General features: G+C 50.9%; 1 protein-coding gene across 1 annotated transcript in view; it reads left to right on the forward strand.

Annotated features, from left to right (window-relative positions):
• The first annotated feature begins 17,556 nt into the window (after positions 1–17,556).
• Positions 17,557–26,462, forward strand: part of ADCYAP1R1 (ADCYAP receptor type I) — a 51,519-nt gene continuing 42,613 nt past the window's right edge. Inside the window, exon 1 of the mRNA XM_012804351.2 lies at positions 17,557–17,725. The gene's annotated coding sequence lies outside the window, so the exon portion shown is untranslated. The remainder of the gene's footprint in view (positions 17,726–26,462) is intronic.

Consider the following 26,462-nt stretch of genomic DNA (forward strand, 5'->3'; position numbering starts at 1 on the left):
ACCATCAGGGACCATTGCTGCAGTGGGGTGCTCCCCTGGGTGGGGCAGCTGTCACCAACAGGCAGCCAGAGTGCCAAGGATGCTGTCAGCCCTCATGCCCCTTTGTGTGAATTAGAAAAAAGACGCCATCTCTTGGCAGACATGGCACCCACATGGCAGTGCCGGGATTTCAGTCACTCACATCTCCCTGGGGTGTCATTGCACGAAGCAGAACCTGAATTGCCATACACAGCAGCCTGCCAAGCAGAAATTGAAGAAGCAAGGCTCTTTGAGCACATAATGGAAAATCAAAGGAGATTTCTGGCACATTTGCACAGGGAGGCTTTGTCGACCTAAGCCTGGATCAGGAGTCCAGAACAGAAAAGGCATTTGTTTCTTCAGCAAATTCTAATTGAGAGCACCTGCCCTGAGCCTGGCACTCTCTCTGATGCTGGAAAGAGTGATATCAGATAGACAACATCTCTGTGGTTCTAGAACTTGTGTTTTGGAGGGAAGAGTCAGATAATAGTGACATAGAAAAATCATCAGATGGTATGCAGAGACTTAAACCACAGGATGAACAGTGAGTGAAGGGTGATGGTGGACTTGGAGGTGGTATCTGGCAAGACCCACTGATCTTAAGCTGAGACTGGAATGATAAGAGGGATCAGCAGAGTATGGATATTAAGGCAAGAAGTGGTGCAAACCAAGGGCCAGCTAGGTCCTACTGAGGGAATGAACTTGGGCTGTCCAGAAAAGGAAGAAGGAGGCAAGAAAGACTGCAGTTGATGGGAGGAGGAAAGAAGAGGGGAGGGCTCAGCAGGCAGGGGCTGGATTCTGGGCTCTGTCATCCACAGTGATGAGTCTGGACTTTAGCCTTAGTGCAGTGAGAAGCCCTTAGAGGAACTGACCCCAAAGTGATTCTAGAACAATGATCCTCAACCAGGCATGACCCTCTTGGCAATGTCAACAGAGAGAGGGGGTAAGGATGCTACTGGCATCTAGGGCAGCAGCCAAGGATGCTGCTAAATGCTTATGATGCACAGGACAAATCACTCTGCTCCCCAACAAAGAATTATCTGGTCCCAAATGTCAAGAGCACCAAGGCTGAGAAACCCTGTGCTAAACATTGGTGGCTTATTCTTGTTCTTTTTGAATAACCCAGGTTCACTACTCCTGTCTCTGGCTCTTCCTGAATATGCTCTGAGTTCACATTTTGCCTCCACAGCTTGCCCAAAATGTCAATGGAGCAAAAGGTGAGCAGCTCTGTACCAGAAGAAGAATAGAAGCCTCGAGACCAACCTGGGCTGGCCAATGCAATAACCATAGGTTGCATGTGGCTTTTGAACACTTGAAATGTGGCTTGTCCAAACGGAGACGTGCTGTGAGTGTAAAATACACACCAGATTTCATACTTGGTACGACAAAACAATGTTAAATCTTTTGTTCACATTGTTACATTGATTACATTTTACAACAAAGGAAAGAATTTTGGATATGTTGGATATTAATAATAAAACATAATATTAATTCACTTGTTTCTTTTTTTAAAACAATGTGACTACTAGAAAATTTAAAACTGCATATATGGCGCCCAGTTGTGGATCACAAATGATGTTTCTACTGGACGGCACTGAGTTAGATCATAGCTCCATGCATCCAAGAAACATTTTTCAGTAGGCTTTCCTTTACCTCCCCAGCCATAGGTCACACTGGTTCCTATTCCCAGGCACTATTCTACTCGTGTATATCACTTAGTTTTCATAGCAGTTCAGAAGGGAGATGTTGTTATTATTCCACACATTCTATATGAGGGGGCTGTGGCCTACAGAGGTTAAGTAACTTGCCCAAGGCCACACAGGGAATAAGTGTAGAGAGCTGGCTCCAGAGTCTGGTTGCTTAATCATCCCCTGATGATGGTGGCTTGACTATGGTGGAAATGGTGGAGACAGAGAGAAGGGGGATGGTTCAGGATCTTCAGGGGCCCAACAGGGCTCTCTGATAGAGTGGGCACAGGGAACATAAGGGAAGGGAAGGCATCAAGAATGCTCAGTAAGGCTACGGTGAGAAAAGCCAGGTAGAGGGTTCTGCCATTTGCTGAGATGGGCAAGCTGGAGGAGGGGTAGGTTTGGAAGACAAGCTCTGGGGTCCTGTGTTGGTCCTGCTAAGTTTGAAATGAGTATAGACATCCGACTAGAGATACCAAGAAAGCAGCTAGACTTGCACGGAGACACCAGGGGTAGAGAGCCATTTGGGAGTCACAGCAGTATATTGACAGAATTTAAGGCCACATTGTAAGGAGGGTATCAGTGTGATTACCTGGAGACAGTGTGGCTGTTGGCGAGAGGTTGTTGGGATGCAGACTTGGAGCAGACCGGCAGTTAGAGTGTGCACCATGTTGAAGGAGCTGGTTTGGGAGACAGAGAGAGAAGGCAAGAGAAACTAGGCAAGAGAAGCATCTTTGAGCAGGAGGGTGTGGTCAATTTGTAGGCTCTCTTAAATGGCTATGAGCCTTTGGCAGTTTGGGGCAAGAGAGCAAGAGAACTTATTAGCCCAGGGTAGGGCACCTGGGCTCATATCAGGCCCTGAGCCTGGCAGGCTGGGCAGTTTCATGCTGATTCCCTGGGACTCATTTTATTCAACAGCCAGGAAGTCCTTCCTATGTCTGACCATAACCCTACCTGATTCACAGTTCTTCCTTATAGCTAAGCTAATGGTTGAAGACAGAACATGTTCTAACTACCCCAACTCTCTCTTACACTCATCAAGCCTGTCTCCTCCACACTACTCTTTCTTCCTTAGCCTGTGGGAGAAGTTTCTCCTCCTTGCATTAGCCCCACAGGTTCAGCTCTGAGCTCTGACAGTTTGGCATTCAGGATGGGAGAGGGGGAAGAAGGGCAGAAACTCTAATCTGAACTTCTTGTGCCTCTGGCTCTAGAAGCTTCCAGTTGGTCCATCCTCTGCTCCTGTCTCGCTCAGCTGATTCACAAGGTCTCTGTCTCCAGGGATCTGTTCTCAAGAGTGTGGGTTTCTCACTTGGCACTTGCTCGCTGCCACCTGGCTCTCAGTGCAGCTTCAACCTGGCTTCTGCTTCAGTCTGCCCACTCTTGGCTGCGCTGGGCACCCCCTCTCAGGGCTGGTTTTGCCTCTCCCACCCCCTCCTCAGAGCTGCCATCCCAGCTTGCCAGCCTCTGTACGTCCCTAGTTCCTAATCTCTCCATCAGCGGCTTGTCTTCAACCGCACTGCCCGCAGAACCAAGTGCTTTGTCGATGAAAAAGCCCTTTGGGGGCAAACACAGGAAATTAAAGACTCTGTTCACAGTAAGAAAATCCATTCTTTTTCATGGATTTCTACAATCCAATTGCTTTGGCTTCTGCTGAGTGGCTCTGATCTGCTGGTCATTGCTGACACCCAGGGGGGCTGGCCGGTGGGGGTGATGTTAACAAGGAGGGCCTCTGTCTGAGATTCCACCATCCACAGTTCATGCCTTTGGCTCTGAGAGACTGGCTTCTGGGCCACCAGCATGTCCTTGTCAGGAGACAGCCTTCAGGTCATTGTCAGAGACCAACACCTAAGAGGGGATTTGTTGATGGCCAGAAGAGAAAGAATGTGTCCAGTAGGAAGAGAAGCAACAAAGTCCAGCCTAGTTGTGGATTCTGAGTGTAATGAGGGGCGAGAGGGAAGCATCAATCTTATGTTCTAGTAAGGAGGTTAGTATTGTTCTCTGTGCCTCTATCTCTTTGTCTGTGAAATGAGGGGGTAGGATTGGATGACACTTAAGGTCCCTTCCGGGTTTAATTTATTCAACAAACATTAATGAAGCTCCATCCACGTGCCAGAACTTTGAAGAGCCTCAATAATAGTGCCCACAGCCCCAAGGCAAACACGCAGAAGCTGCCTTGCCCTCACTTCCCAAGGCCAAGCAAACATTGCTCAGGGGTCAGGCTCAATCTGCAGCCTGGCAAAAAACCTCACTGGCCCTGATGTTTGGAAGCCCCTGCACCACCTTGGGGACTCTTGGCTCAGGCTGACATCTTCTCTGTTTGGGAACTCCAAGACTCCATCAGGAGCACTTCAATGTCATGACTAGGTCCTGCACACAGAGATGGAGACCTGACCACCAAGAAGGCAGGCCTAGTGCTGGAGCAGCGGAGTGCAGAGAGACACAGCCTCAGACGGAGACCCTACTGGCAGATGAAAAAGCAGAGCAGGGATGGGCTGCAGAGTATATGGAGGGCTCCTCCACTTTTCTTGGGCCCTGTCTGTGTGTCGCAGTGCCATCCTGGGAGCTGAGATTGTAGCCAGCCCTGGTAGACTCTCTGGCTCAGGGCCCTGGGTGGTGGCCACAGTGATTTATACATTATGGAGATTTATTTCTCACAGTTCTGGTGGCTAGAAACCCAAGGGATGGTACCAGAAGACACTGTGACTAGTAAAGGCTGCCTTTCTGCTTCTAAGACAGGGCCTTATTGTGTCCTCACATGGTGAGGACAGAAGGCAGAAGGGCCAAAGGGATCAGGACACTACTTTAACCTCTTTTATAAGGTCACTGATCTCATTCATAAGGGCTCCACTCCTGCAGGTCACATCTCTCAAAGCTATCAAATTGGCAATCAAGTCTCAACACAGGAATGTTGGGGTACACACGCTGATCATGCATCTGACTGTTGCATGCATCCAAGAAACAATTTCCAGTAGGCCTTCCTTTGTCACCCCCGTCCGTGTCCCCTAGCTCAGTGGCAACTCCTGCACCACAGACTGTGGACATTAGACCTTCCCTGTGTCGTCAATTCCTCCTGGCCCTGTGTCTGACCTTTCTCATCCAATCCCTGCAGGCCAGGTGGGTAACTGACTTCTCACCCTGTGGACACTCACCCAGCTGTGGTTTACAACGCCCTTTCCTCCACCAGCCCACAGCACTGACAGAGATCTCACTATTACAAAGCATTGTCAGTCCTCAGGGACTACACTTGTACAGAATTTACTCGATTAAACTTCCAGAAAGAAAGGGAACCAATATTCACTGGATACCTACTCTGGGTCAGGCCTTTTGTATTGACCACTACTATCATGGCATTAAGCTAAGTAATTTGTAGATAAAGAAACTAGCTCAGAAGTGAATGCTACTAGGCATTAAGCTAAGTAATTTGTAGATAAAGAAACTAGCTCAGAAGGATGATCACTTAGTAACCTGCCCAGTGGCACATAACCAGAGAGGCAGCATTGATGTTCAAATCTGGCTCTGGCTGACCCATGGGGCTCCCTGCACCTTCCATACCCACTGGCCTGGCCCTTATGAACTATGGCCCCCTCCTGACCCAATGCTATGGGCCTTTCCCCTTCCAGGCTTTTGTGTGCACCTAGCATGCTCTTCTGTAAGCTCCCTAAGAACAGCAGGGATTTTCAGGGTCCACTTCATCTCTCTGCCTCCCTCCTTTGCTCTCCTTCCACCCCAACAGAGAACAGCAGAGGCAGGGCCAATAAAAGGTGCTCTATGAATTCTTATTGTTTTAGTAATGACCACTTTGATGCTTACAAAAAATCCCTGCTGTTTTGGTAGGACTGGACATAGCTAACTCATTTTATAGAGAATCAAGCTGAGGTCCCAAAAAATAAAACCAAGTGGCTGGGCCTAAAGAAAGTAAATGGTAGATATGTCCCCATGTGTTCATTTGTGTACTTACAGTGCATACGGCTTAACCCCAGCGGATGACAATCAGCAGTGGCAGGGACTTGTGGCCTTGCCCCTGGCAGGGGCTCCTTCCTACAAAGAAGGGGGGAGCCCACTCCCTGGAAGCACACAGGAAGGTCAGCTATGAAGGCCAGAGCAGCTTCCAGAGTGGCTGGCACAAGGCCCTGGGAGGGAGGGAAGAGACCAGAGTGGTCACTCTAAGCCCCTGCTGCATCCAAGAGGACGAGTGGCCTTCCTGTGAGGCTTTCCTTGCCAAAGTGCATATGGGGACGGGTGGGGAGGGCTGGGCAGTCACCGTGCATCTCAGGCAGGGCCTGGGAAAGTGTGAGAGGGACTGCGATCAACAGGACCTGAAGATGGGTTTTGTTTCTCATGCTGTGCTCCCTTCCTAGACCATTGCTTCCACTTCCACGATTTTAATTAACATCCAGACCAGTGGCTCTCACCCCTGCCTGCCTGTTAAAGTCACTTGAGAAGATTTTTTAAAAATGCCAATGCCAGGCCTCACCCAGAAATGCTAACTCAGAATCTCTGGATTGGACCCCAGTGTCAGGTTTTTTTTAATCCTCCTGTGTAGTCGGGGGGGAGTGCCCCTGACTTCCCTCTGATCCCACTTTCTCCCAACTCTGATCTCTCTTCTCAAAGCCCCACCTGCTCCCTTGCCATCTCTTCCTGTGTTCCTTGTACTTCAGACTCAACTCGCCCAAGGCAAGTTCAGAATCTGTGCAACCCCCACCTCATCCCTCCTTAAAGTTTGTTTCACTGCAGGGCTCTGTCTCAGCCAGCATGGCCACCACGCACCTGGTGGGGTAAGGTGGGGATCGCAAGGCCAGCCAGCCTTGCCTCTTTCCGTGCTGTTCATATCTAGTCCATCACTCTGGGAAGAGAAAGTTCAGCACCTGTAACACAGAGACCTGAAACAGCAGCATCCAAACAAATCAGAAGTTGACTTCTTTCTCACTTAAAAGTTTTGAGCAGGGGCAGCACCTGTGGCTCGAAGGAGTAGGGAGCTGGCCCCATATGCCACAGGTGGTGGGTTCAAACTAGCCCCGGCCAAAAACTGCCAAAAAAAAAAAAAAAAGTTTTGAGCAGGCAATTCACAGCTTTGCATCCTCCCTGAATAAATCCAACTTCTGGAATTCTCGGCCTGGCCTCCACCGCCCTCATCTGGTCCTGCTCATCTTCCAACTCCATTGCAGTCCACTCTGTTCCCAGCACTTTACCCCCACAAAGTGTGTGTCATTCTTCCAAACCTCACACTGGGACAGGTCTCTGTGCAATCAGCTGCCAGTCTGAGTCACCTGATTGACTCAGGGTACACTTGTTAAGATCTCTAAGTGAGTCTCTGAAAGCTCCTTTCACCTGACTGAGGTACAGGGAAGGACCTTCCCACTTGCCTCCCTCGATGCCCCCGACAGATGTATCCTTAGAGATTTTCACTTTCTGAAGCCCCCACTTTCTCTCCTGTCTCCTGCAGACCTACAGATGGGTGGTGGGAGAATGTTGGCTAAATAGGTTTAAGACTGCAGCTTTTGCAATTACTGCACAGATACTGTCTCAAAATCCTTCTCAAGGGAGTAAGAGAATGGGCAATGTTGAAAATGCCTGGGGGTGTTTTTAATGTCACAATGATGGGGCAATGCCACCAGCATTTAGAGTCAAGGACTAAACTGTATGTTAAATAGTTTGCATGGCTAAGGACTGCCTGGCAATAAAGAAATGTCATAACGAACATACCTACAGGGTCACCCTTCTTGAGAAATGAATGTGGGGTTAGATGATAGAATGTAGAACCTAGGTAGGATCAGCGTTGTGACCTAGATAAGAACGAAGGTCTCTTTTCTCTCAGGCAAGAGCTCCCTTCACTACATAGTGCAAAAATCCCATTAGAGACTTTGGTGAGGCACTGAGCGAGGAAGACTGTGGAGGGTCTTCTCTGTGACCCTCACATTCTCTGGTTGTGTGGGCCAAGCAAGGTGGGCCATGTGGTCCCTCACAGCACACAGACGTGGGCTAGTGTATCTCACTTCCCCAGCCAGGGGATGAGAGCTCTGAGAGGTCTGTAGGTGTGTCGGTCCTTTCCAGATAGGACTCCCTGGAGTTTCTTGGAGTGAGCATGTGCATTAGGCACGTGTCTAAGGGGAAAGCGTCCAGCTCTGCTATGCAGCCATATTGACAGGGAGAGGCAGCTGCCCCTCCACCTTGGAGACGCTGAAAGGAGAAGCAGTGAACGCACAGATTCAAATTTCTTTGTCATTTGGGTTGTTATGAAATTCCTCTGAAAGCTCCAGGTCATGAAGGAAAACAATGAAGGAAGAGAAGAACCTGGGAGAGCCACATGGGGCATAGACGGGGCTGCTGCCGGGTTTAAGGGCCTTCACTGGTAGCTCTGTCTCCATTTGTATGGACCATCAAGGTCAGCAACTCCCTGCACCACCAGGGCTACCTCCGTGGTCACTTGCCTGGACCCTCACTGTAGTCAGCCCCTCTGGCTCCAACATTGTTGACTCTGTCTGCATCACCTGTGTCTTGACTCTTGCCCATCAGCCTCCTTCCAGACTCTCTTTCCCACCCTGGAAAGAGTTCCCAGTGCAGCTTTGGAGCAGATGATTCCCTGAGCAGAAGACTCCTCTCAACAGGGAGGGACAAGCCAGTTTGCTGTGGGTTTTCACAGGGAGTTCAGCCCAGATCTTTGTAGCTGTATGTTTCTGGAACCCAGTGTATCTAGGTGACATTATTTTAAGGAAACCTACTGGTCTTTTGGATTCCTTAAGGTGAATACTGTTTCCAGAGATCTGTGGACTCATATAAGCATTGTCTGGAGAGACCTGTAGGTGGTGTCAGGACTCTGGCTTGAATTAGGGTTAGAGGTCAGAGTAGAAACTTGTTCTGAGACCAGGATCAGAGGCCATTCTGAGCCCCTCAGGGTTGAGGGTCCAGCCTGGGTCAAAGCTCTGCAGGGTTGAGTTAGTTCTTGGGTTAGATCTAGGATCTGAGCTCTATTAATCATATCTCTGTCTTCTAGTCAACATTTCTTACAAAGTACCACCATTTTGTCGTGGGCCAATCCACTTCCTATGAGATTCTGCTGCTCCTCAGCCTCCGTTGGCATCACTCTTCTTTAGTCCTTATTTTTCTGAGGCTCAAGGCACAGCCACACTCCTGCTCTGGATTTCAGAACAAGATAGAGAACCTTCTGAATCCAAAGCCCTCTGTGGTACAGCCAGGGCCTGGTGCCTGATGCCTGCCAGCCCTGGCAGCTGGATGAGCAGCTGTAATAGGATTAGGGCTGGCTGTGCCCGCCTCCCTGCATGCCGCCCCAGAACCCTCCCTCCCTCCCCCCAGCGTCCTGATCAGGATGCAGCCCTGGGCTCTACCTACCCCAGCCAGGCTGGCTTCATTGTCCTCTGCTTCCCTGGTGCTGGTGCCTAGCAACCCTCACAGGGGAGCCCTTTCCCACCACCGTCCTGGCCCCTCACCCTGCCACTCCACTCTGAGCATACACCAGCATCACTTGTCTTTTTATTGCTGCAAAAAAAGCCAGCAAAAGGGAGCCAGCTGGTCTCACCAGACTCTCCCAATGATCTGATTCCCAGGGATTCTCATGAAATGCTGGGCTTCCTTTTCACCATTTCTCTCTATCAGCAATACTCAGACTACATTTGAATGTTGTAGAGTTTCATTCTGGAATTCTCTAAGTCCTGGAGTCCATTCTAGGAATCCATGAATTGTGGAGTCCCAGGATTTTAGGGTGTGAGTCTTAGACCATTTAATCATATTCCAGAATTTGGTTAGTGTATTTCAGAGCAGTTAGTGATTCTAGAAACAGAGTCTGTGGCCACAATTCAGGGTGAGATGGGCTACGAGAAGATGCGAATGGGAAGTCGGAAGCTGTATTTTTATTCCTTTGAATTGCAGCTTCTGAAGAGTGGAGAGAGGAATCAACCAGCCATCTGGGGAGGGGAAAGGTGGGATTCACCACTCACTGATTCAGCTAATGCTGTCCTGTCCTAAGCGCTGAGCACACAGCAGTGAGCACAGGAAGACTCTGCCTTTGAGCAGCTTACATTCACTTAGGGGAGACAGATCTGAAACAAAGGGAGGAGCAACCCACAACTTGTCAGGAAAGTCCTTTGAAGAGAAAGAGCAACCAGTGAATAACTGATACTTTATTGTACTAACTCTGAGCTAGGCACTATTCTAAATGCTTTACAGGTATTAACATAGTTAAATTTTATGGTAATATTTAAAGGTAGATGATATCGTCAGCACCACTTTATAGATGTGGAAACTGAGGCACAGAAGGTTAAATAACTTGTTTGAATGGCAGGTCCAAGATTTCCAAAATCTAGCACAGAGCGACCACTGTGTTCTAATACAGGGTTAGAGAGTGCAGCACAGTTGTGGGAGCCAGGGCAGGCAGGGACAGTCGAACATGGACTTGAAGGTGGGGAGGTGATACACTGGGTGTCTGGGGAAGGGGGCTTGGATCAGATGTGTTGTCCCGGGAAGTGAGCCAGGTGGTACCTCCTTCCATAAGGCGGACCAGCATTCTCTGTGCTCTGGGGCCACAGGAAGGCTTTCCCCAGGGTGCTGGCCTGGGGGGCAGGCTCAGAGACACGCATACTCCTACAGTTGTACAAACATTCCTGGCCAGCTCCAGTCAGAACCTTCTCTGTCCTCTGCTTCCGGCCTCTGCAGATGGTTCCCCTCCTTTCTGGAGAAGTGTCTTCACAACACAAAAGAAAGCTAAAAGAGATAATGCCCTTGTGACAGGACTAATCAGGCTAATTATGAGTAATTAGAAACACCTTTCTCTCTGTGGCTGACTCTGTAAGACACAGTGAGGACTTAATTCCCCTGGGAATGGAGGCTGGTGAGCAGTGGCACCCTAAGTCTGTGGACACGGACAATAGGGCAGAGAAGACACAGCTTCAGGGACATGGGGTAGAGTGGAGGGAGTTAGCAGAATCTTTAGACAAGTCACTTCACCTCTCTGACACTTGTTCCTCATCTGTAAACGTGGGATAATCAGAATCCCTGGTCATACAGCTTTATGATGATACTATGTGTACAGAGACAGCCACGGAGACAACTGAGCACCCGCCTTTCTGAACAGTAGTGCTTGTCACTGTTCCCGCTTTGTCATCTGTTACTTCAGATGACTTAAAACAGTTCTCTTTCTTAGGTCTATTTCCCCCTGAGGTACAGTGGAAGTAGGGGGTGGAGATTTGCTTATTCAATTGATAAATATTTCCTGAGCACTGAATTTATGCCAAACAATGACCTTGGGGAGCTTTGCTCACTGAGAAAACCGCTCCTCTCGAATGTGGGCAGGTCCTACAAATAAGAAAGGGTTTTGCTGTCCTTATTAGGCCGGTGTGTGGCAAAGGGGAAGGGATTTTGTGCATGTTATTAAAACCCCTAATGAGTTGTCTTTGAGTTTATTCAAAGAGAGATTATCCTGAGAGGACCTACGCTAATCACACAAGCTGTTTAAAAGAGGGTCTAGAAATCAAGGATAGAGCTTCCTGGTAGGCTTGATGAAGCAAACTGCTGTGTGTGCAGAGGATTCCATGGCAGCGAATGGTGGATGCTCTCTAGAAGCTCAGGGCCCCAGTCTTACAACCACAAGAGTCTGAATTCTGCCAATAACTTTGGGAGAGGAGCCTGAGTGTCAGATGAGACCCCAGGCTTGGCTGACACTTTGTAGCCTTATAAGATTCTGAGCAAAGGACCCTCCCCAGACTCCTAACCCAAGGGAATTGTGACATAAACAGTGTGTGCTATTTTAAGTCACTAAGTTTGCAGTAACTTGTTAACATGGCAATAGAAAACTAACTTAGCCCTTGAAGGTATGCAAGGCCTTGGGTCAGCCCTATCCTGCCTGCTCAGTCTACCTTCCCAGCCCCTGCCAGGGCCTAGAGACCCAGGTGCCTCAGTGAATTCTTTACAGACAATTTTCTCATCAGCCATGACAAAGGATTGTTTTATTAGCTGCCAACCTGTTCCTAAAGTTGGTCATCAAAGAACATTTTATTTGCCCTACTTTTAATATAATTATCAGCAACATTTGCATGACTTGAAGTCAGGGCTCAGCCTGTCACAAGCCCCATATTATTCTGAGCTGCTTTTCTGGAAACAGCGGTATCCATGCCTCATGCAGGCTGCTTCCTCCCACATGAATCATCTGTAATTTCCACACCTCCAGGTTTGCCTTGGCCCTGTGTTAAAGCCAGGACTTGTGTGGGGCTGGGGCACACTCTTATTTTCAAAGCAGTAAAGCCAGGCTCCAGGAAGCTGAAGGAACAGCAAGTGAAACCTGGCTTTGACTGTGGCACCTACAGCGGGTGAAGACAAGCAGGGGGTTTGCAGAAGCTACAGCCAGGCAGAGGGCAGTGAGTGTGCACAGGGCAGGGAATTTGCAATATGGCTCTTGAACACACAATGTGGCCTATTTGGGGAACGCCCAGGAGGGTCCTTTCTGCAGCAGAAGAGTATGATGCACAAATGCCAGGGTGTGCAAGAGATGGAGGAGAGGATGGGGGGGTAGAGATAAGAAAAGAAAGTCCTATGGATATAGGTGAGGATGGAAATACTTCATTCTCCTTCAACCAGGGGACGCTGCTGGGTATTAAGCTCCATGGGTAAACAACTGAGTTCCTGGGGACTCAGGAGGTGAATAGGAAATGTCACTCACATTCTGACAAGGATTGCCTGACAGTGATGAAGCTGTCTCTGCAGACAAGTCCTGCTGCCTTCCTGGGATTTTGCAGGAGAGAAAGCAACTCTATCTTGGTAGATAAGATGTGCTTTTGCACTGCACATTCGTGTGTGTGTGTGCGCGCGCGCACACGTAAATGTCCATGCATGCTCAGATCCTATGGGATTGCACCTCTGGGCATATGTATTAGATGGGAATGTATGTGTATATGTACAGAGTATGCCGAGGGGTAGAAGTAAGTGTGTATATTTGGGCATATTATCAACTGGGTATGAGGACGTCTTGGAATATTTATGCACACAGGGAAGGAGACTGAGGGCGTTTAATTCTTCACATGTAACTCTTGCTTTTACTTCAGGCTTCAATGAGTTTCTTCTTCCATGCACTCTGCCTCCAACACACCCACACTGTCCAGCTCCCTAGAAGTGTGTCTTCCCTTCTAAGAGTTAGGATTCCAGGGAGAGTGCCCAGGATTGAAAGCCCAGATACCCGCTGTGGCCTCTGCTTTGCATCTAAACAAATCATTTCTGCTCTCTGAGCCTCTTTTTGTTCATCTGTAAAATGAGATGTTGAATGATCAAGCCTGCACTTAGAATTTAGGGCCCAAGTCCTGCATCTCTTGGCCCCACCTGTCCGTACTCCCCAGGGTCCTTCTTCCACAAGCTGCTTCATTCACCGTCATGTCAGCAGAGGTGGGCGAGAGGACTCAGGTCCAGCCTCAGAGGAGCATGTAGGCATCTCTGATGATTGGGTCTCCCTTCCTTCTCTACTCCAGGCCTTCTGTGAGTCAGCTCCACAGATTTCTAGAGCTTCTGGAACACAGTTTGAAAATCACCCATCTAGGCAGCCTAAGCTTCACTCTCTTGGTTTCTCAGAGGATTCCAGAGTCCTAGCGACCATGGCCTATGGTGTAACAAAAAAGGCTCCAGATAGCATTGGTTCATCCTATGAGGGTACTGCCCTTCTGGTTCCTGGATGAGACGGCAGGGGAGAGGGTGCACCTGACCTTCAGGGACCTGTTTTTGGGGTGGCTATTCTCCTTCCACTGGCCCTGCCGCGTGTCCAGGGGTGCAGGGGCCTGTATTATGGGACAATGGGCATGGTTCACTCACTTTCATGGACTAAGCCTCCCAAAGCCTCTCTGCTGCTTGCCCTATAATGTTTCAGTTGCTTCTAGGCCCTTTAGCAAGCACTCTCTGAAGGACCTGGGACAGCTCAGAGCTGGCTGTCTGACCCCTGCACAGATGCAGGAGGTGCCCAGAGTGTCTTTTGAATCAAGCTTCTCCATAGGAAAAGACAAAAAAAAAAAAGAAAAACAACAACAACAACAACACATATGCCACAGCCTAGAATTCAAGGCCCACACTGTGATTCTTCAAATAAAAGTTGAATGGACGATGCACAAAGGACAGTTTCTTCCCACCCTTCACATTCTTTTCAAGCAGGTAGAAATGAAAGCCTTATATGTCTCCTAGGGCACATGGACAAGGCTGCTATGGCTGCCCGGGGGGTTGAGGCAGTTTCTCACCTGTCCTGGAATATGAGTGTGCCACCTTGGGCCACTCATGTGCGAAGCACTCAGCAGAGGGCATATGGTAGGAGTTCTCAACCCTGGCTGTGCATCAGACTACCCTGGGCAGATATAAAAAGTTATTTTTCCCGGGCCTTACCACTGACCAATTATCTAGTTAGCTTGGTGGCGAGGCCCGGATACAGGTATTTTTTATTATTTATTTATTTATTTATTTGAGACAGAGCTTCAAGCTGTTACCCCTGGTAGAGTGCCATGGCATCAATCTCCCCAGAGGAGTCTGAGGAACCTGGAGAGGGGAAAATTGCCGGCCCCAGGCGTGGTGAGAGTTCCATAAATGCCAGCCCTCTGCGATGCACACTTGTGTCTGGGCATGTGCTGTTCCTACCTGAGCAGCAAAGGGGCAGGTACGGGCAGGAGGCAAGGACAGGCCTGTTGCTCTGGAAGGATAAGTGCTGGGGAGGGTGGCCTGGCACCCATCTCCCTCAGCCATGTCTAAGACAATTGAATTAAAACCCATATCTTTCAGCTGCTGCCCACTTGGCTGGCTGTCTGGCTGGCTGTCTGGCTTGTGATAGGAAGCGAGGAGGTGAATGTCTCAGGGTAGGGAAAACTTAGTGAGGAGACAGTCAGTCTCCCTCCCTAGAGGACAGGAGGCAACTCAAGGGGTTCTCTGAGTGAGAACCATTCCCGGGGGCAGTTCCTCAGCCTCCAGCCTTCCCCAAGCCAGGCAGGAATGGTGGGAATGGTGGACTGGCTTGCTTGGATAGTCAAGGTTAGATCTTGAGGTGAAGTTGATTTTTTTTGTGTGTGTGTGAATAGGTAAGGGAACAGGAAAGAGGGAGTCCCCTGTCGCTGGGGAGGCTGAGTCTGGGGGAACAGAATTGGTGCAGATCCTCATGGAGGCCAGAGTGGGGTACTTGAGACAGGCAGAGAATGCTACAAGATGTCTGGCTGGGGCTTCCAGAATTATGGGAGCAGCTCACCAGTAGGCCATTAAGCTGGTGCCAGGATGTGGGGTTTAGTGCCCCATCTGATAAGGGATTTGCCTGTGTGTCCTTGGGCTAGTCCTGTTGCCCCTCTGGTCTCAGGCACCTGTTCACAGAGGAGGGGCTAGACAACCCTACTGGATTCCTGCTCTGATGTTCGTTTCATGCCTTACCCAGGCCAAGGCTGCTAGGTGGGGCTGCTGGGATTAGAATCCAAGTCTACAAGGGCTGCTAGCCAATAAATCATCTTCGAGAGCATTAGGGAGAAGTGTCCTCTGCATGGATCAACTAGGAAAAAGTGCTCCTTTTGGGTAGACTCAGGGCATGTCTGGCTTAGTGGGCAGTGAGCAGAGCAGGAGTGGAATTTCCATCCCCAATGGCCGCTTCCAAGTCCTTTTGAGTGGGGGACAAATATCTCCAGATCCCTCACTGACCTCTAGCTATGGTGTGCTAGAAAGATACTCATACTTTGGCCATGGGCTCTGAAGCAAAGGGAGAATGGCTGAAGGGAATGGACATGAACAAAGGAGGGCTGGATTTCTCCCCTGCTCCATGGACTGCTCAGGTGGACAGGAAGGGGTGCAGCCTGCCAACCTGCTCACAGTACACACCAGGACATACATCTTGGAATGCAGAGAAGAGAGCAGGGGAACCCAGAGTGGGAACCCGGAGAACCAAGAATTTGGAAAAGGGAATAAACCTGGAGTTGAAAGCAGAACTTCAGAGCCTGGGTTTTCCTGACCTGGGCATCCTGGCCTCTAGCATTTCCAGGGTCACCCCAGTCTCTATCCTTCCTCTCAGTCCTGGCCCCCGAAGTCCTGCATTCTATGCTTCTCTGTGACTCTGAGACGACTCACAGCCTTCCTTCCCTTGCAAGCATATTTCACAGTTTACAAAGCACGTTCACACACAGCATCTCATTTGATCTTCACAACACCAGAGTTGGAGGGAAATGAAGCAAGTAGACTCCCAGGGGTCAGGGAACAAGCTAAGAAGGGGTGTAGCCGGGCTTAGAGGGAGGTCCTATCTGTCTGACTCTAGCACAATACCCGGTCCTCTTCTCTCCAGAGGGGTCTCATTCTTTCTTAATACAGAGAAGACTGATATCCTCCTCCTCCTGGACTGAAAGAACTGTGGGCCATGCAGACTTAATAGTTGGTGTGCCAGCAGGGTTCAGTGTTCACTGAGAAATAAAGAGAAACCATCCACTCACTTCACAGACCTTGGGAACTTCATGCATCTTTCTGGCAGCTCAGAAGTTTCTACATGGATCCCTCTCCATCTACTGGACCTCCTCAGTTAGCCTGAAACCACCAAGGGAAGGCTCAAGTCTGCCCCCCCCATCTCCCTGAGGCTTCCTCTCAACAAGGAGACTGTTTCCAAAGAGAGACTGGCCAAGAACTTATTTGAATGGGCAAGCACAGAGCCTGGTTGCAGAACTCAGGAGCTCTCTGATGATACTGACTACTGGGGTAAGAACCAAACTGAGCACAGAGGCAGATGGGAGATGGGAGTGGGGTGGGCAGAGGGTAAGTACTTGCCTGGGAGTGGGTAACTAACTGCTCATTTAGGCTTTGGCTTTATCACCGTCTGCGCCCTTGACCTGTTTACTTTTCCTTAGTAAGCCTTGGTTTTTCCATGTGTACTAGGAGGTGAGTGAGCAGGACCACAATAACAGTAGTAGCAATAGTAATTTATTTACCATCAGTGAATAAATGAAATCAGTGACAACCTACTACCGGATGCCTGTTCCATTTTTACTCAGCGCTGTTGCCAAGACCCGGAGAGGGGGTGGGTACCATGATTCCCTCGTGCAAATGAAGAAGGGGAGGCTCAGAGAGGCTAAATCTCTCACCCAAGCTCGCAGGACTAGCTCTGGCACAGTTGTCTTTGTCCTGTAAGCATCCTCACCCCTTTTCGGGCCGGAAAGGTGTCCCCCAGGGAATCACATTTGAGGATATTCGGCTAGGTTCTTCCAAACCAGCTGACCCTCTGACCCTTAGGCCCAGGCTTGGGGGCAAAGAAGAGCTCAAGAAGGGTCTGGGACTTGCCCAGTAAGGAAGGCTTCTCCGAGGGCGAAGAGCAGAGTGAAGGAATCTTGAAGACCTAGGAAGGCAAAGGGAGAGGGCTCTTTCTGGGTTTCGTGGGGAGGGTGGAAAGGAGGGCGGTGAGCCCCAGAGAAGGCCTGACTCTGAGTCCTGGAAGCCTCCAGACATAGGGGGCCTGTCTTCTCGGTATCATGGCCCACCCCGCCCATCACCGCCCCGCAGTTCTTGCTCCTGTCTGTACGGCCAGAGGGGTCCGGCTGCAGCCCCGCGCTGGCGATCGCGCTGCCCTCTGCCTAACCCCGCCCCCGGACGCTCATTGGCCTCTACCGCCCCCCCAAGCCAGTGAAGTCCTTGGGGGAGGCAGGGTTGGTCGCCTCCCTCCTGCTCCGGGCCTGGCTCCGCGGCGGGGGCGGCGCCTCTCCCGCAGGACTGAGCCCAGCTGGGCCGCCGTGGGACTCGGAGTGGGAGAAGGCAGGCGGGGGGCGCTGCGCTTCGGCCCCGAGCGGTGACTGACAGCGGCGCGGCTCTGGGCGAGCGCGGTCCCCGCGTGCGCACACGCACACGTCGCCGCGCAGGGACACACGGACCCCTGCGGTCAGACAGACGCGGAGACCCGGCTTGGCGCGCGCTCCGCGGCGCACACGCTCCCCATCCCCCGGCGGCGCGGGGCGCGGAGTCGCCGGCTGCGCGCTCTCCCCGGGAGTCTGCCCCGGGCTGACCCGCAGCCCCGCAGCCCCGCGGCCAGGCCCCGCACTGAGCAGGTAAGGGCCGCCCCACCGCTCTGCCACTCCACGCCCCGGCCACCCTCTCTCATCTCCAAAATCTTCGCCCCACAGGGACCTCGGACCCCCTCCTCTGGCTCCGCGGTCTCTGCAAGCCGCGTCCGCCGCGGATGGAGAGCGGGCGAGGGCCAGCGCTGGGGTAGATCTCCTGAATCCAAAACGAAGTCCCCTTCCGCCTCTGCGCCCTTCTTGTGCGTCAGTCTGACAGCCCCCAGCCCCCAAGTGTCTAGGGCCATACTTGAGGCGACCGAGCCCTGCAGCCCGCCAGTGTGGGAGTCGGCCTAGCTATCTGACACCCCCAGGGTGAGAAGAGAGAACCAGGGGCAGGGAGTGTACTAGGGGCAGGGAATGTACTGCGGCCAGAGAGACCTGTCTCCCTAGTCCCAAGGCAGAGGGACATGTGTCAACGTGGGTCTGGAAGGTTAAGCTTGAGGGTGCCCCGGGCAAGGCATAGCATTCCGCAAGGGGTTAGAGAGATGGGCAACCTATGTGCTGCGTAGAGGGTGTGGGGTGGGTGTACGCGGACAATGACCCTCTGTGGTGATACATTCCGGATTGTGTGTGTGTGTATGTGTGTGTGTGAGAGAGAGAGAGAGAGAGAGAAGAAAGAGAAAAAGAAAGAGAGAGAGAGAAGGAGAGAGAGAGAAGGAGAGAGAGAGAGAGGAGAAAGAGAAAGAGAGAGAGAGAGAGAGAATGAGAGAGAGTGTCATAGCCGTTTCTCGGTTTCCCGTGGCGCGGAGGAGCTGAGGCTGGGGATGCCTGGGCTTCTGGACGTCCAGTCCAAGAGAGGAAACGCCCTACAAGGTCTGTGGGAGAAAGGCACTGGCCCCCCAGGCAGAAGTAGGTCTGCCTGAGACCCCTGCCGGCCTTCTTAAAGGCACAGGCTCCTGCAGCAGCTGAGGGGAAAGGAGGGGTAGGGGCCACATCCTTTGTGGGACCTGGGTGGTTTGTGGGACAAGAGGGACCAGGGAGTCCATGGATGGAACTAGACTCCCCAGGAGGGAGCCTGGCCTGAAGCTGGTTTCGTTTCACATGGAGCTGGAAGGAGCTCAGGTCCCCTCTGCAGATCCTGGTGGGGTGGCAGACACCTGCTAATTCTTCAGACTATTTTTATGCTTTTAGTACAGGTGCGTCAGATTACCTTTCTTTCTCTCCTTCAGCCTTGCAGTGTCCCACAAACCCCCCAACCACTGGGAAGTAATCCTAAAAGACTTAGCCTTGGCTTTTCTTGTGGGCAGCCTCTAAGACAGGGAGGGTGTTGGGGGATGGGGAGGGGCTACACAGCATATGGAGGGCAACTTGCCCTGGGACTGCAGTGGGCCAGTGGCAGACAATTGTCCTGAAGGTCAATCTGGAGGCTTTTGAGTAACTGTGGGCTTCAAAAGAGGGCGAAAAGGCTCAAATGTTTGAGCCTTTGAGGGTGAGGGGCAGCAGGTAGCATTGCCATTTTCTCAGAGGCCCTAGTTAAATGAGTTTGGTGTTGACTACAGGTGGGGCTGGTAGAGTCCCCGGTCTTAAGCTGAGTCTGGGACTTCTGCTCTCCACTGACCTTGGGGAGGGCACACAGAGGCATCTGTCTGAACACAAGCCAAAATTTGAACATACTAATTAGAGACAGAATACACTGGAGCAGGCCTTAGGACAGATCTTCCAACCAATCCATCAACAAGTGTGTGGGATGACCAGGAAGGTGGATGTGGTCCTTTCCCTCTTCTGCCATCAATAGTTGATTGATGATTGGAGGTCTGGGAAAAGATCCCTGCAAGTCTCTGCCCTTGTGTGTGATGAGGGGAGGTGTCGGTGAGAAACCTCTTGAAAGACCCTTTTATGCACTGTAAGGACTGATCCAGGCTGAAGGATGCAGTAAGGTCCTGTTTTGTGTAAGGTTCAGGCTGGCAAGGAGTTGATAGGAGAAATGCTTTGGGAGCCATTCTTTTCCACATGGCCACCTCTCTTTGTTATGCTTCTACTTTGGGACACTCCCTCAGTTTGTGTAAGTACACACAATGAGAGTTTACAGATCAGTATATATGGCTGAAAGGCTAGGAAAGACAAGAACCAAGGTCACAAGGCAGATTTCCTCCTGGGGATGGGACTTAGGCTTGAGGCCCCAGGTTGCCCCCAACCAGGGACAGACATTTCCTTGACCTGGGGCTGGTACTGAAGAAGTGGAGGACACCCTACACTGTCCGCTAGGGAGGAAGAGCCAAGGTGTGGCAAACAAGGAGCGTGAGTCCAGCTCAGTGCCAGGAAAGCCTTGCTTACCTGAGATCCATCCCCCATGGAGCTCACACTTGGGGTGACAGTGAGTTTCCTGTCCTAGGAAGGTATGTGAGCAGAGGTCTGATGCTCCAGACAGGGGCTGTCTGGTGGCATTCCTCCCTGGATAGGCTAGAGACCTGAGGAAGCTCAACCACTTCTGAGTAGAGGAGTGTAAGATTCCAGAATCTGAACTGGTTGGACCCAGTGTCCAGCTGCCTGGCAACATAGAGACTGGAGACTCAGCTGTGATGTATTTGTACTCAGCTCTGGATGCTGTCAGAGACACATGGTGACAGACACCCCCACAATGACACACAGGGAGGGAGTGACACATAGCCTGGGAGGCACATAGGTTTCTCATGACACCTGCCAGTGAGTGGGGGCAAAATAGAGACAAGCAGCAGCAGGAATACAAACGGACATCAAGACGTACCTCCTCACACAGATGTGGGCACACCCTGGGCCTCAGATATTTGCCCAAAGAAGATCACAAAAGTCTTTTTAAATGAAAGTCCATATGTATGTTGAATTGAAGGGAGAAAGTGTGTATATAAGTGTTTTGCATGAACCTAGGACAAGGGTTGACAGCCTTTTTCAGTAAAGTGCCAGACAGTAAGTATTTTAGCTTTGTGGCCATATACCCTGTCACAACTACTTAACTCTGCTGTTGTAGCTGGAAAGGAACCACAGATGATTTGTAAACAAATGTGTATGGTTGTGTTCCAGACTTAATGTATGGATGTTGGAATTTGAATTCATACAATTTGCAGGTTTCAGGAATTATGATTTTTCTTTAAATTTTTTCTGTCCATTTAGAAATGCAAAAAACAATTCTTGGTTTGATGATTCTATAAAAATAGGTGACAGGGTGGATCTGACCGGCTGGGAGTGTTTGACAACTCCTGGGTTAAGAGGTTAGAAAAGAGAAATGGTCAAAACGATTACACACTCACTGAGAGCCTGAGGTGCCGAGGGGACCTGGATGCCTCGCTCCTCTCCACCTCTGTCTGTTTCCTCTGTTTAATGGGTCTGGCCCAGGGCAGGCTCCCTGCCTGGCCTCAGCACCCTACTCCAGAACAGCCTCTTCTGTGTCCATGTGATAAATCCCCAATCTAAAGACACCTGGAGACGTTCATGACTAAAAAATGAAATGTCACTTGAGCTTGCCAAACAGTCCCTGAGCCCACTGTCCATTGCTCACCCTCTGTGTCCACGCCCATTGGAAGGGAGACCACCCAGAAACTTGGGCATGTTCCGTATTTCTAGACAAGACTTGAAACTCACACTGACCATGATGAGACCTGAAGCACCCCAGAGGTGAGAGGGGCTCCTTGTCTCAAGGCCAGGGTTCTCAGAGCACGGTGAGGTCAGAAGGTGCAGGTGCAGCCAGGGTGGGCTTTCTGGAGGAGCATTAGGAGGCCATGGAGTATGGGGGGTGCTGTCATCCCAGCCTCCACAGAGTCCATACATTGCCTTAGCTGTCCTCATCATCCCCTCTGACAGGTGGGTACCGTAGAGGGTTGGCTGAGAAAAGAAAAAAAAAAAAATATATATATATATACACACACACACATATAACTCCTTTAGGCACCTCTGAATTACCAGCTTCTGACTTCAGGCTTGTGTAGGGAACCAGGTCCTGCCTTCTGTTTCTTCCTCTCCCTGCCGCCGCCTCCTGACATTTCCTTCTGCTGTCTCCCAGGTGTAGGCCAAGGAGACTGTCCTCTTGCATTTCCCCAAATCTCTGATTTCTGTTCCTGCTCTTCCCATCACAGCTGCCTTTCCTATCAGGCCCTCATCACCTCTGCCCTGGAGCCAGAAAAGGGCCTCAGAGTGGATTTCTGCCTGCACTTTCCTCCTTCTTTGCTCCTCAGATTTTGGAGGGGCATTCCCTAAGGGGGAGGCTATGGCTCCACTCCTGTGCTCAGAACTCCTCAGCGCCCCACACCTGTCCCCAACTCCTAGGTTATGAGGTTAGACAAAAGACATGGTCAAACCCTCTCCAGGCTTCTCACAGATCAGCCATCTTAGTCCCCTGGCTCCTGCAGACGGGCACTAGCCTCTCTTTCACCCCCACCTCCTGATAGCTTGCTGTGAAATCACCTTCCCAAACCCATCTAGGAGGCACCCTTCTGAGTGTTCTGGGCACCAGCTATGCAGGTGCTGGGCCACATGCACATCACAGCTGGACTCACACCCCTTCGGGAGAGCCTACTGCTCAACAAGGGTCAGCACAAAGGGAGAGGTGCTGTCAGCTGAGGAGCACCTTTCCCCAGCTCCCCCTGCCCACAGCCTGTGCCTCTTCCTGGCCAGGTCTCCTGTCCCCTCCCTCTTCTGCTCCTTCTCACTCTTCTGCCCCTTCTCTCCTCACTTTCCTCTTCCCCCCACCTTTTATCTTCTGTTCTCCCTCCCCTTTTCCTCTTGCCCGGCAGAAGTCCACTTCCTGACTCCTTCAGGGTGGGAGATGTCCCTGTACTCTCCAGTACCCAAGGGGATTCCTCATAAGACACATTTTGGGGAAGAAGGACTTTGCAGTGTGGGACCTTGGGGGTGTTTTCTGGTCTCTTGGGCCTCAAATCCTCACCAGTGAAGTGGGATGATGTTGCCAACATGCATGTGGGTGCCCCAGCCTGGCCCTTCCCTGCCCTGAACTGGTGACCATTGAGTGACCAGTCTGTTGTCATGCTCTGGGGACAGGCCGTGGTAGCTCTGAAAGGGGAAGGTTTGAACACCAAAGAGTAGCTTTAGCATTAATGATTAATCTTGAGAGAGCCAGGAGGGCCCTGGCCCTGGCCCAGACCTTTGGCTCTGCCCTTTATCAGCTCTGGTGTCATTGAGGAGGAGAGAGGTGCTAGAAGTTCCCCTTCGTCCCTTTGAGGGCTGAGTGGGCAAGGTCAGTGTTTCATCTTTCAGCTGTCCCTCCCTGGTTCCCTGCCCCTAGGTAGGAGAGGAGGAAGTGGGGGTTGGTCCTCCTCCTCTCTCATTAGTAAAGGGGGCCAGCGGAGAGCAGTGGGGGCAAACAGTGCGTGTTCCTTGACCATCTTCCATCTGCTGTCCAGACTCTGCACTGCCCTGGGAGGGCGAGGGAGGCTACACGGCCAGAGGATTCCAGTAGGAGGTGGCTCAGATGGCTCTAGCCCCCTGAGAGGGAATGAGGGACCCAGGGCTTTGCTGCCCAGAGAAGAGGAAGGGGGATGGCTGTGCTATTCTCACATTCCTGTGGGGGCTTCCACGTTTCTGCCCAGGGCTGGCCAGGAAGGCATGGGGACATCATTCTGCCCACCAAGAGACTGGACCAGCCATTGGAGCAGGGCTTGGGGCAGTGGGGCCATGGCTGCAGGGTCTCTGAGTCCCTTCCCCCTCTGAGATGTGGAGAGTCGTGGGGCCCAGTGAGTCACTGTTTGATCCTGTTGTGCTAACTGATGATGCCATCTTCTCGTGTGGGGGCACCACTGCCTGGTGCAGCGACTCACAGGAAGACGTGGCTGCTGCACTCGGTGTCACTCCAGGCTGGGTTGCTGGGCTTCACGGGGCCTGAGGAGAGAGGGCCTTCCTGAGCTGGAGGGTGGAATGCTGTGCCTTTGGGGTCCCCCTGAACTCCACTCCAGGGCAAGTGTCAGTCACACATTCCACTTCTACTAGGCAAGCCTCTGGGGCTCTAACACTGTGTGACCTTGGGAAGTGTCTTTGCCTCTCTGGCCTCAGTTTCCTCATCCACACCATGGAAAGTGCCCTTTAAAATCTGAAACGCTTTGTCTGGGACTAATTCTTCCTAAGAAGGAAACTAGATAGAGGTATGTGGGTGGGGTTGGCAGAGGGCCTCACCAGTCCCCACAGGTGCTCATGTTAGTACCACCGTTAACCTGAACAGCCATTTCACGCAGGGTGCTGCTGGTCAGGTTAAGAAGGCAGGATGAGCCTACGCGCTGACATCTGGAGATGGTTTATTCACTTCCAAGGCCTGCTGTCATAGATAAGTTGGGGAACTGGACTCCACAGTACCAGTCAAGGACCCAGGTCCCTCTGTGCTCCCAGTGAAGTATTAACTAACTACAAATTTAGTCTAGAGTAAAAATACTATATAAGACAGAAAGATACTGTCTGTATATACTGTATAACTTTGTAACCTATGAGGAGGGAATCTGTTTAATGTATACTGTACTAATTAATAACATTACTAATGTATGCTATTACTATAAAAATATAAAAATAACAAGAAGAAACAAAAAGACAGCTCCTCTTTAAGGAACTAGCCTCACTGTTCTCTGAAATTACTGGCTTTTCTATAAATAAAAATGAAACTGTTAATCTCTCATCTCCTTCTCTGTTAATTGGCTTAAAAAATAGATGGAAGGACTCCTTGTTCCAGCAACATATTTTGGTGACATGAAAGGACCATCAGCTGGGCAGTGTGGTGAGTATAGACTCACCTACGGCCCTGCTGATTGGCCTGGACAGATGAGACCGGGACATGCCTCCTTGCCACTCCTTTTTTTGGGAATAACTGGTGTGGTGTCCTCCTGTTCTCGCTGTCATCACCTCACATTTGTAAAGAGATCCTTTTCACTTTTATTTCAGGTGCATGTAGGGGTTTGAGTCCCCGTCTGGTTTGAGTCCCCGTCTGCTGGTGCACAGAGGTTAGAGTCCCGGTATGATGGGCACAGGGGTTAGAGTCTTCATCTGGATGTGCACAGGGGTCTGAGTCCCTGTCTAGCTGTGCACTGGGGTTTGAGTCCTCGTCTGGTTATGCACAGAGGTCTGAGTCCCTATGTGGTTGTGCACAAGGGTCTGAGTTCTTGTCTGGTTATGCAGTAGGGTTCAAGTCCCCATCTTGTTGTGCACAGGGGTCTGAGTCCCCATCTGGTTGTGCACAGGGTTCAAGTCCCATCTGGTTGTGCACAAGGGTTTGAGTTCACATCTAGTTGCCTAGGCATTGGTGTTTTCTGTGGGGCTCAACCATGAGGGCCCAGTTGTCAGTAACTACTTCATAGAATTCAGACAGGTTTAAAGAATTAACACCTATTTGCTGCTTGGAAGTGTGCCTAGCACATACACCTAGTTCCAGAGGAAGTGCCATGTTGAGTACCCTGGCTCCTTTATGTATCACTGGGCCAGGGACACATCACACCTTCTTGCTGCTTGAGCAGTCTGGTGACAGAGCAGAGGGCTGGGGTGGGTGGGGATCCTGCCTCTGCTCAAGTTTGTATTCAGTCCACCGTGGCTGTGTCTGAGGAGCTTCCCTGCATAGAACAGGGTGAGCACCCTGCACATCTGGGTATCCCTGCTTGTGTGTGCTTGTATACATGTGTGCCTGTACATGTATGTGCCTTTACACGTGCGTGCACGTTTGCTTTGTGCCCTTTCCTGTCCCTTGTCTGAATCCTGATGGATCTGATTGCCTCTGTATATCTGAATGCTTTGCAGAGTGAGTGTGTGTGTGGTTATAGATAGCAACAGTCTTATAAGCACGTCTGCACCACTGAGTGCCTGCATCTGCATTTATCTTTGTGCTGCGTGCATCTGTGTCTCTGGGAAGTATGCGTGTGGAGTTGTCTGCTGGTCCTTGAAAGAATCTCCATCTTGTGTACCCTGTCATGGGAGTTGTGTTGACACTTGCAGGCGGGAGCCCTGAGGGTAAATAATCTCTTCATCGCTGTGGAGTTGGTGTCTCTTTTTGCTCATTTCTGTGGACCTGTTTCTGTATATTGTGTGTCACAGACAGAAAGATAGGGAGAGTCAGAAATTGACTAGCTCTCAAAACATAAACCCCCTCCCTGTTTGCCTCCTGCCACCCGCTGCCCCTCACCCAGAGCCATTTGCACCACTGGCTCTTCTGTGCCATCCCCCTGGTTCTGATTAGGTTAAACCGGAAACTTAGAATCCAAACTCTATGTGAATGTCACCTGGAGAACTTTAAACAGCTCTGATGCCTGGACCACAGCTGAGAGATTCTGACTCATCTGGGCAGGAGTGTTTAGGGAAGCTTCTCAGGTCATTCCGGTGGACAGCCAAGGTTGTATGCTGGGCCCTGAGGCCAGGGTTTGGGGAGGAGGCAGTAAGTGCCCACTGGTGGGCCACCCCATCCTGAAAGGGTAGCGCTGCCATCATATCAGGTGAGCTGAGAACAAGGAGCTCTGTTTTCATTTCTTTGGCTAGAGGTTGTTGAAGGTGCAAGAGAATCAAACCTTGATCTCAGAGACCTTCTGCTTTGTGTGGCTCCTCTCATCCCTCTGCTGGCCAGAAGAGATGACCTCCAGCTTCTGTTGAGGGTTGCTGGGCCCAGCCATCTCTGTTCTAGCCAGGCAGGTCAGGAGACCATCTCTTTGCCAGCAGGTGGAGGTGACAGAGCCCTCTGAGACCACCAATGCCAGGTTCTCCTAGTGGCAGCCTGTAGCCATCAGGGGTATGACGGGCCTTGGGAATAGGTAAAGAGAATTCTGAAGCCTGAGGGCCC

This window comes from Otolemur garnettii, unplaced genomic scaffold (genome assembly GCF_000181295.1).
Source record: "Otolemur garnettii isolate 467f Iridium unplaced genomic scaffold, OtoGar3 scaffold00028, whole genome shotgun sequence".
NCBI classification, from domain to species: Eukaryota; Metazoa; Chordata; class Mammalia; order Primates; family Galagidae; genus Otolemur; species Otolemur garnettii.